Source organism: Nelumbo nucifera, chromosome 5, assembly GCF_055504915.1.
Source record: "Nelumbo nucifera cultivar China Antique chromosome 5, China Antique-T2T, whole genome shotgun sequence".
Lineage (NCBI taxonomy): Eukaryota > Viridiplantae > Streptophyta > Magnoliopsida > Proteales > Nelumbonaceae > Nelumbo > Nelumbo nucifera.
This window is the reverse complement of record NC_142653.1, coordinates 48270248-48285328: the sequence shown is the minus strand read 5'-3', so window position 1 is coordinate 48285328 and position 15081 is coordinate 48270248.

The following is a 15081-nucleotide window of genomic DNA, read 5'->3' as shown; positions in this document are numbered from 1 at the left end:
CTATAATTTATAAATTACAATTCTTAAGCTTTAATGTTTTATGAGATGAGAAAGACCCAACTCTTCTATCCAACCATAAAATATGCATTGGCAAAACTTTGATGTGAAAATATAAATAACAATTATTTATTATTCATTTTCAAAAATTATAAAAAATAAATAAACATTATATAATATATTCAAAAATTAGTTATTAAAGAAGAAATTTCGATTGTTTTGTGGATATGATAGATCATCGATAGATTTATAATACATTCAATCATTGTGATCAAATGATAAAATTTAATTAATTAATTATTTTTTAATTATAAAAATATAAAACTAAAAAGTAATTATTAAAGAAGAAATTTCAATTGGTCTAATAGATCATCCATAGAGTTATAATATATTCAATTGTTGTGATCAAATGATAAAATATAATTTATTATTATTAATTTTTTTAATTTTAAAAATATTCAATTACTCTATGGATATGATAGTTAAATCCATAGGCTCGATACACCTCCAATACACACCAATATGCCTCTAATAGGATACAATACACCTCATATCGGCATATCAAAATTTTAAACAGGGTTCTCATTCAACTTGGAAACATATAACAATGTCGAAAACAACTCTATCAGAACTAAAGAAAAATCTAGAAAACAAAACTTTTGGAATAGGAAAAATCTTCGTGTCACATGTCTCACTGTCCTCTAAAATTTCAGGTTCAAAATAGGAAGGCGCACATCCTACATGGATTTGAGCCGTTTGGGATCTCTCACAAAAGCAGGGGAAGAAACTCTCGGTCTACAGATTGAAGTGGCATGAGGTATGGTACTTTGGTAGATTAGAAAGTTAGAAGGATGTGAAAAGAAGAAAACGTATGTATTTTTGAAAGTAGGGAACAAAGAGAGAAGGAATGAAACAATTTTACAAAGTTTCTAAAACTTCCACAAGTGTTTTTGGGAAATTTCCCAATATAATAGTTATTGAATTTCAAATTGGGACTTGACATCTAGCTTAATAGGTGGGTTATTAAGTTAGGGAAAGGGAAGAAAGGAGAGAGAGTGAACGAGAGAGCTGGGAAGGGATTAAAAGGAGAGATCGTGAAGTAGAAATGAAAGACGGGGAATGTGAGAAGGAAAGGGCTGTTGATATGGCCATTATCACTATATAATATAATAAGTATTGATATTTTTTAATATTTGTATTTAAATTTTGAAGTAAAAGAGAGAAGAATAATTGTTTGGATTTCGTAGTAATAGCATACCTTGGCATCCATAGGGAAGATAAGGATTCCCTTGAAAACCATGCAGGCAATTGCAAAGATATCCAGCGCCATTTGAGGAGTTGGTGCAGTAGGTGTTACTCACACAGGCATACCCAGCCACGTCTCTTTGTGCTTCCTCGCAACTCTGGTTTCTAAGTATTGCCCAGTCCAGAATTATGGAAGTCCTTATCCCAACGTTAAGAAGGTATTCAACATTGTTTCTTATGTCCCAGAGATGTGAAACTTGCGAGTCAAATGAATCCTGGGCGTCAGACATAAGAACAGCCAACCCACATCTACTAATGTTCCATGTGTATTTGAAGTCGTTACGGCTCCATACGTGTCGCAACCGACTGTCATCAATCTGTTTCTGGTATTGGAGAGCCTGTATGTGTTTGGAAAAGAATAACTAATTTCATTATCCTCCATGTCTTCATCTGCACCCATGTAACATTTGACACTTCCCAGAATGGAAATCGTTAGTTGATGAGCATCAAGTGATATGTTGAGAATGTTGTGGTCATCCTCCGGATCATCGCCATACAAAGTCAATTTTGGAGGGAAGATGGCAGTGTTGCAGAACAACTTGAAGTCATCATGTTTGTAACAGGTTGGATCATCTCCAACTAGACCAAAGGGATATGGGATGCTAATATTTCCGAATTTTCTTTGGCAGCCAACTTTTGTATCCGGCGATGTCAAAATTATCTCTGTATAGCATGAGGAGGTTAGGAAACAATAAATACATTTTCCTAGCTACTTTTATCACTTCTTTTTGAACAAATTACACATAAAAGATATAAAACAATAAATACAGTAATTACAAGTAAATCCGTTCCGGGATAAGTCATTGAGCAAATGTGACCGGTGAAGATATGATGAATATCACCTGATGGGACACCTCTTCTATGATGTGATGAATCCCTTTCTCACAAATGGGCGTCTCACATGCACATCCACGGTGCATTAGGAACATCTCCTGTATATAATAACTAATAAATACGGATGATAAGGTGTGTGTGAAGCTCCTGTGAGGCGCTAGGTCCAAGAAGCAGATCGGGTCTCCTTTTATGATACCGGTTGATTGGTCATATGTTTTTGAGGTATCATGTCTCTTGGGCATCATAGCTAAACCCAGCTTGTATATAAAATCAAAGTAAAGAATTAGAGACCCTAAAACAGCCCCAAACAAAACCACAACAGACTCAAGGGCAGGGTCAAGCATATCAAATCAAAAGATTCACTAAAGCCGGAAAAACACAACTGTAAGATAATAATAATAATAAGTGAGAATGACGGTACAGTCAAGTGTCAGAATTTGTAGGCTCAAAGTACATCTGAGGTAAATGCTAGCTCGAAATTGATGCTAATCCACAGATGGATATGAGTGCATTGAGTATCGGCTTTTGACCTTTTGAATGTTAATAACTCTGCAGTGGGAATCAGAATTCTGCATTGGGCCTGTCCATACTTCTCCATAATAATAATAATAATAATAATAATAATAATAATAATAAGGCCTGAAAAAACCAAGATACTGCTATGAGTGAGGTGCTCATGAAAAACTGAAAAAAATGTTGAAAGACTTAGACCTCCCTTCAAATTTCTATTAAATACTAAACTTCCCATGCCCTTTTAAAAAACACTAAGACCTCCCCTATAAAGTTATTCCTAACAGAATCATCAAAAGAACTTTTTATCATTACTAATTTTTCAAAATTTTAAAACAGTGGAATAGTTTCTTTGTCCATTCCGTTATCTTCTGTGTTGGCCTATGCTTCCTCAAGTTTTCTTGTCGATTTACTGGTTTCTTCCATTGGTCGGCCTCTCTTATCTTCTCTCCCTAATGTGTGCATTAATCTCCCCGACTCCGCATTGTTGGTTCTGTCTCTTCATTTGTCTCTTGTAGACGTCGATGCACTTGCTAATGTATTGAAGGATGTAGCTTGCAGATCAAACTCTTACCCTTATTTCTGCAAATATGTGCTCCCCACAATATGAGCAGCAATATTTATGATTACGACTGGTTTTCTGTTTGTCACTTTCTTTCAACTTCCAGGAAGTTTGTTGCGCGTGGTTTGGCTTAACTAGCAGAACATTCATGATTGGTCACTATATTGCAGTTGATATATCAAATGGTTTAGTGGTTGCATAAATTGATTAAGGCTAGTTTTCCATAAATCGGTTTCTTTCAGCTGTTAGGAGTTTTTGGGCATGGTTGATCAAATAGTTCAATATCTCATAAATCAGTTGAAATTTTCCCAACTACCCAAACCTTAAAGGGGCAAAATTGGAGGGGAGGCTTTTGTCCTATAACATAAAGGTTTAATATTTAGGAGAAACATGGAGGGAGTTTTTAAGTATTTTACTCAAGAAAAAGACCAAATTGAAGAACCTTAAAAAAAAAAAAATTGATTAATAGGAGCATTCAGTATGTATAACTTCCACAGTATAAATTCTGGAGTCCATAAATTTGCACTCGATTATCAGAGTGATCTTTATGTTGATTTTCGATATCCTTTCAAGATTCTTGTGAAGGCTTTTTGCTTTTCTATTTTTACTAAAAAAGATCTTTTTCAACCTCAAATCCCAATTCTTAGCACATTTTATAAATAAAAAATAAAGAGATAAAAATATAAATTAGATATAAAACAATACAAATATACATTATATGTAGAATGTAATTATATGTTACATTTTCTTAAAACATGAATTTATATTATATATATTTTTATACATAAAAACCAAAAACTGAACCACTCATCTGATTAACCTATTGATTCAGTCTATTTCAATTTGGCACCATGCAAAATCGAAAGGTACCAATTTGGTTCAAATATGTGCTCACTATTTGATTAACCGAACTATGAACACCCTTAACTATGAGTTGATTTAACAAGCTTACTTTCACTCTAAACAGCAACAAGACCAACATAGCTCAACCAAAATCAGAATGATCAAATTTCTAAATTTCTTCCTATTGTAAATTTAGTAAATGGAGAATGGGACTTATTGTTTTTGTGCCTTACAAACCCGTTGAAAAGTGTGAAACATTGCAATGCATGAGAATTGATATGCAAAACTACAAATTATGGTGCAATTTTGGTGTGAAATCTCTTTTTATGTTGATTGTGAACTACAAAATAATAAACTAAACTCTGTATAAAATATGGAACATATTGAATCATGCCACTTGGTCACTTTCATTAAAAACCGCCTTTTTCCCTACAATAAAACTGGATATTTACAAATCAACTGCCAAGATTAAACAGCCTACACACTTCTAATAGCAAACATGCACTCAGTCCTTGGTTAATCACCAATGGAAGACACTCAGAATTGAAGTATATATAGAATAATAGAATACTCTTGTAACAATGTGTCCATTTTATAAATAGAGTGTGCAAGCCATTGGGCACTCAGAATTAATCAGCATACACACTTCTATAAATAGAGTGTGCAAGTCTATAAATAGAGTTTACCAAATACTCTATTTATAGAAACTTTTCAACCACTCGAATGTGAAGGGATGGGATATCCATCACATGGACGCCCAACTCTTGCGGAATGGATGGGGCGAATTTCAAAAAATTTCTCCCATCTTTGCAGGGAATCGAATTCCCTATTTCAGAAAACATATTTTACGGATCAATCTTGAATCAATAACCAAATAAGATCTGAACCAAAAGAAGTAGAAGGGAGGATATACCTGATACAGAGAATCAATATCTCCCAATGGAGGTGTTCACGCCCAAGGAAGGAACCAAAATCTGCTCCCACTGAAGATGGCGCAGTGTAGAATGGAGCAGAATCAGCAACGTTCTTCCAAAAGAACTTGACCCTTCAAAAGAATCGACTGGATGGCTTCTGGGTACAGCTCCAAACAATCTTTTCCCCAAAAGATTGAGATCAAGATCAAATCTTGATTTCTCCTTATAGCTGGAGATCGAACTGGAAGGAATGGCAGTGACAGGAAGGAGGCGGCAGAAGAGAATTCGCTATGTGCAGGAAATCTCTCCTTCTCTCTTTATTTGCTCTAAAGAGAAGATATGTTGTGAATCAAAATCTGTGTGTCCTAAAGGCTGCCGCCCCCTTCTTCTTTTATAATCTTAAAGGGATCAGCTCCTAATCAGATTAGGAGTTGCTAATCCAAATCATATTTGGGTTAGAAGTCCCTTTAAGTGATAAGGGATAATCCTTATCTTATCTGCAGATCAGATCAGCCATCTCCTAATCTAATTAGGAGGTTTCCAGATCTAAATCTCATTTAGATCTTGGACTCTCTAAGTGGATAGCGTCCAGGCCCAATCCTATCAGGTGATCCATCTCAGAATTCGCCCCCTTTTAATTGACTGATCAAATCAGCCCAGTTCGAAATGGGCTTAAGACCCATTTAATGTTATGTACTCAAAAAACCTTCCAGATTGCTACCCAGTTGGGCTTCCTTGTATGGCGTGGGACCCAAACATTGATCTACACATCAGCCACATGGGTTCAGCCCATCCTTTAATATAAGGCTTGGCCGAACACACTGTTATGGACAGTGCACCCCCTGAAACCCATCTTATGGGCTCTATGGGCCCATCACTTACCCTAAGTGGTCCCTGGGCCAAACCACCTTGTAACACCCAGGGACTGTGGGCAGATGCAAGATTAGCCCATCAGGTATTATCCTCAATGGTCTTACACTTAACCTCTCAGCCCATAATGATCACACACTGCCCGACAAGAGAGGACCTCTCCCTCGGCTGCAAGGAACAGTGTTGCTCTCTCTACTTATATGGATCCCGGGAATTAAAACCTTTTGCAAACAATTTAGAAACCATAATATATATACTTTTATATCATATATAAAATATACTTTGCAAAAACAAATTTCAACGGTTGAAATCGGCTGCCGGTAGTCTTGGTTTCCATTAGAGAGAGTGCATTCCCGATCATTACCTTTGACCGACAAAGGGGCTGATCCTTTCACTATGATCACCCACTCAGATGAATTCTTGGACTGTCCCAACATACCCAGGTTTTGACCCTTCCTAGGATCTCACTGATTGGTACATCAAAGACAGCCCAATCCGACATCTAGTGTAGCATCATAATCGAGTCTAGGGGTCAGGTGTAACTTTCCAGTTTTGCCCATCTATCTCCAAGGTCCAGGGCAATACTGGAAATCTGGTCCAGTTCAAAGATTCTTTTAATCCTACACTGTATGTGCCTAGGGTCTCACCCTGGCAGCTGAGACAGGCCACCCCAACCGACTTGGTGGCACTACAGTGTCAGCCTTGTCAGGATAGGTCTCCCCAGACCGATCCACTAGCTGTGAACATTCTAAACTAACACGAGTCTCATTAAGTGTCCAGTTTAAGGGTATTACACAGAAACATACCAAGAGAACATGAATCAAATATGCACTTTTATTTATTAAAATAAACTCATAAAGTACATCATTATTGATTGAAGCTAAGGGCATACAAAACTGTCTAACAGCTCCCACTTGCACTTAGGTCCAATCAGGTACTAGCCGGAGTCCCATGCTTTCCACGTGTTTCTCAAACACTTTCTGTGATAGTGGCTTCGTCAATGGGTCTGCTACATTTTCCGCTGACGCTACTTTCTGAATCAGGATGTCCCCTCTACCAACAATCTCCCGCAGTACGTGGTACTTCCTCTCGATGTGCTTCGACTTCGAGTGGGCTCGTGGCTCCTTAGCCTGAGCAATGGCTCCATTGTTGTCACACAACAATGGGATGGGTGATGTGCTGGACGGAACTACTCCTAACTCATGAACGAACTTCTTCATCCATACGGCTTCTTTGGCAGCCTCACTTGCGGCAATGTATTCGGCCTCAGTTGTGGAATCTGCTGTGGACCCCTGTTTGCTACTTTTCCAGCAAACAGCACACGATCCTATCGTGAAAACATATCCAGATGTAGACTTTCTATCATCCGGATCCGACTGGAAATCCGCATCTGTAAACCCTTGGATCTGTAGTGAACTACCATCGAATACTAGACAAAACTCTTTTGTCCTTCGAAGGTACTTAAGTATGCATTTCACAGCAGTCCAATCCTCCTGCCCTGGGTTGGCTTGGAATCTGCTTACTACACTCACTGCCTGGGCGATGTCAGGATGAGTGCATAGCATGGCATACATGATGCTCCCTACGGCTGAGGCATAGGGAACGTCTTTCATTCTCTCGATCTCCTCAGAGGTCTTTGGAGACATCTTCTTGGAGAGATTGACTCCATGCCTGAAAGGAACATTTCCTTTCTTGGAGTTTTCCATGCTATATCTCTTGACTATTTTGTCAATATAAGCAGATTGGGATAATCCTATTATCCGCTTCGATCTATCTCTATAGAGTCGAAGACCCAGTATATAGGAGGCTTCTCCAAGATCTTTCATGGAGAATTGCTGTGATAGCCATACTTTTATCGTAGTTAACATTCCTACATCATTCCCAATGAGTAGAATGTCATCTACATACAGAACCAGAAACGTAACCTTGTCACCACTGGTCTTTCTGTAAACACAGGGTTCATCCGGGTTTTGCTCAAAATCAAACTTTTTGACCGTAGAGTCAAATCGGATGTTCCAACTTCTAGAAGCTTGCTTCAATCCATATATAGATCTATTCAACTTACAGACCATGTGTTCCTGACCCGCAGCTACAAAACCTTGCGGTTGCTGCATATAGATATCTTCAGTAAGATCTCCATTCAGGAACGCAGTTTTGACATCCATCTGCCAAATCTCATAGTCATAGTAAGCTGCTACAGCTAGCAGGATCCTAATGGATTTAAGTATAGCCACGGGCGAAAAGGTTTCCTCATAATCGATGCCTTCTTTCCGAGTGTATCCTTTTGCCACTAGACGAGCTTTGTAGGTCTCAACCCTGCCATCGGGGCCTTTCTTCCTCTTGTAGATCCATTTGCAACCAATTGCTTTTACCCCGGAGGGCGGATCCACTAGAGTCCAGACTCCATTGGTCTCCATTGAGTCCATCTCAGCTCTCATGGCATCTACCCATTTAAGGGAGTCTATATCCAACATAGCTTCCGTATATGTTATGGGATCCTCTTCACTAGTCAAGGTTTCGACCAGGTCACTATCCTGATCGTAACCAAAACGGACCGGTGGCCTGGACACCCGGGTAGATCTTCTAGGTTGGTCATTACCTGGAATTTGTGGGACACCTCCCACTGCATCTGAGCTCTCTTCATCAAGAACAATTTCCTGACGTAGATTGTCCAGGATGTAGTCATTTTCCAAGAATAGTGCATTCCGACTGCAGAACACCTTCTGCTCATTTGGATCAAAGAATAGGTAGCCCACTGAGCCTTTTGGGTAGCCTACGAATAGGCAACGGCTGGTCTTTGATTCCAATTTGTCCGGATTCGTTATTTTAACGTGAGCCGGACAACCCCAAATCTTCAAGTGTTGTACACTTGGTTTCTTTCCGGTCCAAAGCTCATAAGGAGTCTTAGGAACCGATTTGGTTGGAACCCGGTTCAGCACGTATAACGCAGTCTCTAATGCGTATCCCCAAAAGGATGTGGGTAACTCTGAATGGGTGAGAAGTGACCGGACCATATCCAATAAGGTCCTATTCCTTCTTTCTGAAACACCGTTAAGTTGTGGTGTAGCAGGAGGAGCCAACTGTGATACTATCCCATTGTCCTTTAAGTAGTCCCTGAATTCGTCAGAGAGATACTCGCCACCTCGATCTGATCGAAGGGCCTTAATTTCTCTCCCTAACTGTTTCTCGACCTCTTGCCTGAACTCTTTGAACTTTTCAAAAGATTCAGACTTGTGTCTCATTAGGTATACGTAACCATACCGTGAAAAGTCATCGATGAATGTAATGAAATACACGTGTTGGTTACGGGTCCTAACACTCATGGGACCACATACATCAGTATGTATAAGGTCAAGCGTGCCTATACATCTTTCAGGCTTACCGTTAAATGGCCTCTTTGTCATCTTACCCTTAAGGCAAGGCTCACAAGTGGGAAGATCTTCTACAGTTAGAAAATCTAAAGGACCATCCTTTACCAGTCTTGTGATTCGGTCAATACCAATATGGCCAAGTCGGTAATGCCATAGGCACGTGGGATTAACTGTATCACGTGCTCTTTTCTTGGGGATTTCCGCCGACGTAGTTTCGGCTATGTTTGTTTCTAGAGAAGGATGTAGAACATAGAGACCGTTCTCCAGTTCCCCATATGCGATGAACTTATTGTTTCTTTTAATAGTAATTGTATTACTGAAAAAGACAGAATATCCATCCGCACATAGTTTTGAGACAGAAATCAAATTTCTTCTTAAATTTTGCACAAAAAGGCAATCTTTAAGTACAATAAATCCTTCTCTAAATTTTAATTCTACGGTGCCTATTGCCGTAGCTGCAACGCTTGCAGAAGTCCCCAAGTAGAGCATTACTTCTCCATCATTCAGCCTTCTGCTTACCTTGAACCCCTGCAGTGAGTTACATGCATGAGTTGAAGCCCCAGAGTCAATACACCAGGACGCAGAAGTCACCAATAAGTGGTTTCTATGACACAAGATTCGAAATTACCTTTCTTGGATTCCAGGTACTGAGGACAGTTCCTCTTCCAGTGGCCGGTTTGTTTGCAGAAGTGACATGCATCGGCTGTCCTGTCCTTCTTCTGCTTCTTGGGCTTGGTAGTCTTTTTCTGAGGCTTCTTTGCCTTCCTCTTTTTCTTGCCCGTTTTGTTTGCTTCAACAAGCATCACCACAGGCTCATCCTTCTTAAGTAAGTCCTCGGCTCTTTGCAACATGTTGCTCAGCTCCTGGACGCTGACATTCAGCTTGTTCATATTGTAATTCAATATGAACCCATTGAAGGAGGAGGGTAAGGAGTTCAGAATGGCATCCACTTGAGTTCCAAGATCAAGCCCGGATCCAAGGGCTTCCAGCTCGTTAATGTAACCCATCATCCAAACACAATGGTCGTGAACTTTCTGCCCCTTGGACATCTGAGCGGTCATGAACATTTTCAAGACCTTCTGCCGAGTAGAACGGTTCTGCTCTTCGTACATTGTTTTCAGACTGTCCAATATGTCCTTAGCGAGTTCGATCTAATCGAACTGCCTCTGTATTGAGTTGTCCAAAGAAGCAACGACATAGCAGCGGGCTAGGGAGCTTTTATCCTCCCATTCTTGGAATTCTCTCCTACGGGCTTCAGAAGCCCTATCACCCGGACGTTCCGGGGCAGGAGACTTTACTACCTTGTCCAATTTTTCAGATGTTAAAACCAGCATTAGGTTACGGTACCAGTCGGCATAGTTTGGGCCTTTAAGCTTGTTGTCGTCAAGAAGCTTTGCAAATTGTCCGTTTGCCATTTTCTGATAAAACAGCAAATATCAGTCCACAATTTTATCTGATTCATGTTCAAGTCATAGATATGGAGTTTTAATCTATGTTCCATTTCCATTTATTCGTCTCTGAGATTTCCCTCCTTCTCAGGGACGGAGACAGCGACTTGTCTCTGGAAATGTGGGAAATCACATTGGGTGCATGGAGCCAACTGTTTCAGCTGCAAAACCCCACCACCTTTCTGTGAAGGATCACATCCACTCATCATATGAGTTTTCCCTTTGGCCTCTGCCAGACAAGGTTCAGAGCCGTTTTCAGGTAAACCTTTCTGTCCAGTGAGTGCTTATCCATCATATTCGTGAACGCCAAGGTACCGTGAGAGAGTTCCCATTTTCTGGTGAAGCCCCTCCCACATCGGTCTATGACGCCCCTATCATCTTATGAAACACTTAGACAGGCCCAACAGCAAATGGATAGCCCATTTTCTGGTGCATTTCCTCATTACTGAAGGACCCATCCTCATGCTAATGATGGAAGGCCTTTAGAGAGTTCATCATATGAACCTCCCTATCACATGCACTCATATTTACTAGAGGGAACAAGAATTACGCCCTAGTTAATTTTAGGTTAAACCAGAGTGGCTCCCAATGACTTTCATAAAGCCAGATTTTGGTGGGCCTAAATCGGCTAGGGTTCCACACGTAACCTCTTCAGGAGGTGTGGGGCACACCATTGAGGGAGGTCATCGAATGACCAGTAGGGGCACCGTGGCAATGATGTGCATTCAGCCATGGTGAGCGCAAGAGCCACTGTCGAATCTGCATGGGCAAGCACTTATGGCCCATGAACGTAGCACATCACACGCATCCATACATCACATGCAGGGAGGAATTGATCCAATCAATTAATTATCTGTAATAGCCCATTTGAAGCCCATATATGGGCTGAATCAGGGTTACCCAGTTCGGCCCATATAGCTTGTTCCTTTGAAGTGGGCTTTTGGCAGTTTTAACGGTTTAAAACTGGGCCTTACAGGTTGGGCCGAATTAACCATTTAATTAAACATCAATCCTTAGGCCCATTTGTGGGAAAATTAGGGCTGACTTTCAGCCTTAAATAAACCCTAGATTCGGTCCAAACAATTTGAACCAATCTTGGTTCGAATGGGTCTAGGGTTTGATCTTTTAATTAAATCTCTAATTCAAGAAAATAATCTGAAATTAAAGAACTGATGAAAGAAAACAAGAATCAGTTAATCCAGGGCTGTTCATACAATCCATCCTGCAAAACAGATGTTAGATCACAGAATGCAGTTTCATAAACTGCAAATCGCAGGTAGGGAATGTCCCATCTACGAAATCTCCTTCCTTGCGCTGCCATCTTCGATCCAAAAATAAATTAAATAGGAAACCTAATTTCTATTATAATTACATCAGATCGAATACCTAATACATTGAGTCTAAAAATAAAAAAAATTTATTTACAGACCAAATGTAATGAACAAATCAAGAAACTGCAAATCTTTGCAGGTTCCCTGCGCAAACCAAGAATTCGATCTCCTCTTGTACGAACAGCCCATAAATCAAGAAAATCATAAAGAACTATTCTAAACAATAATCAGATTTATATAAAATTAATTTCAGATTATTTGCCCATTAAATTTTGGAAAAAAAATTTCCAAAACCCATATCTGCGCAAATCGGGTAGAACACCTTCTGCCCATTTGCGCAGGTTCAGATCTGAGTTAAATTGATCCAAGATTTGAACCATGGCTCTGATACCACTGAAGGGATGGGATATCCATCACATGGACGCCCAAATCTTGCGGAATGGATGGGGCGAATTTCAAAAAATTTCTCCCATCTTTGCAGGGAATCGAATTCCCTATTTCAGAAAACATATTTTAAGGATCAATCTTGAATCAAGAACCAAATAAGATCTGAACCAAAAGAAGTAGAAGGGAGGATATACCTGATACAGAGAATCAATATCTCCCAATGGAGGTGTTCACGCCCAAGGAAGGAACCAAAATCTGCTCCCACTGAAGATGGCGCAGTGTAGAATGGAGCAGAATCAGCAACGTTCTTCCAAAAGAACTTGACCCTTCGCAAGAATCGACTGGATGGCTTCTGGGTACAGCTCCAAACAATCTTTTCCCCAAAAGATTGAGATCAAGATCAAATCTTGATTTCTCCCTATAGCTGGAGATCGAACTGGAAGGAATGGCAGTGACAGGAAGGAGGCGGCAGAAGAGAATTCGCTATGTGCAGGAAATCTCTCTTTCTCTCTTTATTTGCTCTAAAGAGAAGATATGTTGTGAATCAAAATCTGTGTGTCCTAAAGGCTGCCGCCCCCTTCTTCTTTTATAATCTTAAAGGGATAAGCTCCTAATCAGATTAGGAGTTGCTAATCCAAATCATATTTGGGTTAGAAGTCCCTTTAAGTGATAAGGGATAATCCTTATCTTATCTGCAGATCAAATCAGCCATCTCCTAATCTAATTAGGAGGTTTCCAGATCTAAATCTCATTTAGATCTTAGACTCTCTAAGTGGATAGGGTCTAGGCCCAATCCTATCAGGTGATCCATCTCAGAATTCGCCCCCTTTTAATTGACTGATCAAATCAGCCCAGTTCGAAATGGGCTTAAGACCCATTTAATGTTATGTACTCAAAAAACCTTCCAGATTGCTGCCCAGTTGGGCTTCCTTGTATGGCGTGGGACCCAAACATTGATCTACACATCAGCCACATGGGTTCAGCCCATCCTTTAATATAAGGCTTGGCCGAACACACTGTTATGGATAGTGCACCCCCTGAAACCCATCTTATGGGCTCTATGGGCCCATCACTTACCCTAAGTGGTCCCTGGGCCAAGCCACCTTGTAACAACCAGGGACTGTGGGCAGATGCAAGATTAGCCCATCAGGTATTATCCTCAATGGTCTTACACTTAACCTCTCAGCCCATAATGATCACACACTGCCCGACAAGAGAGGACCTCTCCCTCGGCTGCAAGGAACAGTGTTGCACTCTCTACTTATATGGATCCCGGGAATTAAAACCTTTTTTAAACAATTTAGAAACCATAATATATATACTTTTATATCATATTTAAAATATACTTTGCAAAAACAAATCTCAACGGTTGAAATCGGCTGCCGGCAGTCTTGGTTTCCATTAGAGAGAGTGCATCCCCGATCATTACCTTTGTCCGACAAAGGGGCTGATCCTTTCACTATGATCACCCACTCAGATGAATTCTTGGACTGTCCCAACATACCCAGGTTTTGACCCTTCCTAGGATCTCACTGATTGGTACATCAAAGACAGCCCAATCCGACATCTAGTGTAGCATCATAATCGAGTCTAGGGGTCAGGTGTAACTTTCCAGTTTTGCCCATCTATCTCCAAGGTCCAGGGCAATACTGGAAATCTGGTCCAGTTCAAAGATTCTTTTAATCCTACACTGTATGTGCCTAGGGTCTCACCCTGGCAGCTGAGACAGGCCACCCCAACCGACTTGGTGGCACTACAGTGTCAGCCTTGTCAGGATATGTCTCCCCAAACCGATCCACTGGCTGTGAACATTCTAAACTAACACGAGTCTCATTAAGTGTCCAGTTTAAGGGTATTACACAGAAACATACCAAGAGAACATGAATCAAATATGCACTTTTATTTATTAAAATAAACTCATAAAGTACATCATTATTGGTTGAAGCTAAGGGCATACAAAACTGTCTAACAGAATGGACAAAGGAGCATCCTTACAAAAAGGATATCTCCCTTGAACAGTGTGCAAGCCATACGGTCAAAGAGAGATGAAGAAAATGGACAAAGGAGAATCCTTACAAAAGGATATCCTTAACTTTGTTGTTAGTGGCTTTTTTATTTTATTTTTTCGATTAAATTACTTTCTCTGAAACTCCTTGATTTCTTATAATAAAATTATTCTTTCTTAAATTTTACATTTGTATCCTCATTTTGTTATTATTATTAATATCCATATACACTTCCATCAACTTACTCCCTGATACGTAACTTAGGAGAACTCACCCCTAAAAGCTAGCTGTTAGAGGGAGGGAATCCAAGCACATATATATCCCACAACAGAATCCCATTCTATCAATGTAGGATACCTCACATTAGCATTTCATACTACCAACATAGGACAAATGAATCGTAACGTCCCACCACACTTCCGCTGCGCCCACCTCCATACGACTAAAGCTATCTTGGAGTCCTCCAAGTCCAGCTTCTAAGCTCTCAGTTCGCTCCAAGTCCAGCTTCTAAGCTCTCAGTCCACCTCCATACGCCACGTCACGCTTTGCATGGGCCATAAATGGAACATTAATCAACGTATTTGGGATTCCTCATGGGTGTTCTCAGCGACCTTCGTGGCTTATCAATACCTCCCCCTTTTGCTAGAACCTTGTCCTCAAGGTTCATGAATCTGTCCTTTATTTCTTGTGTGTTCTCCCATGT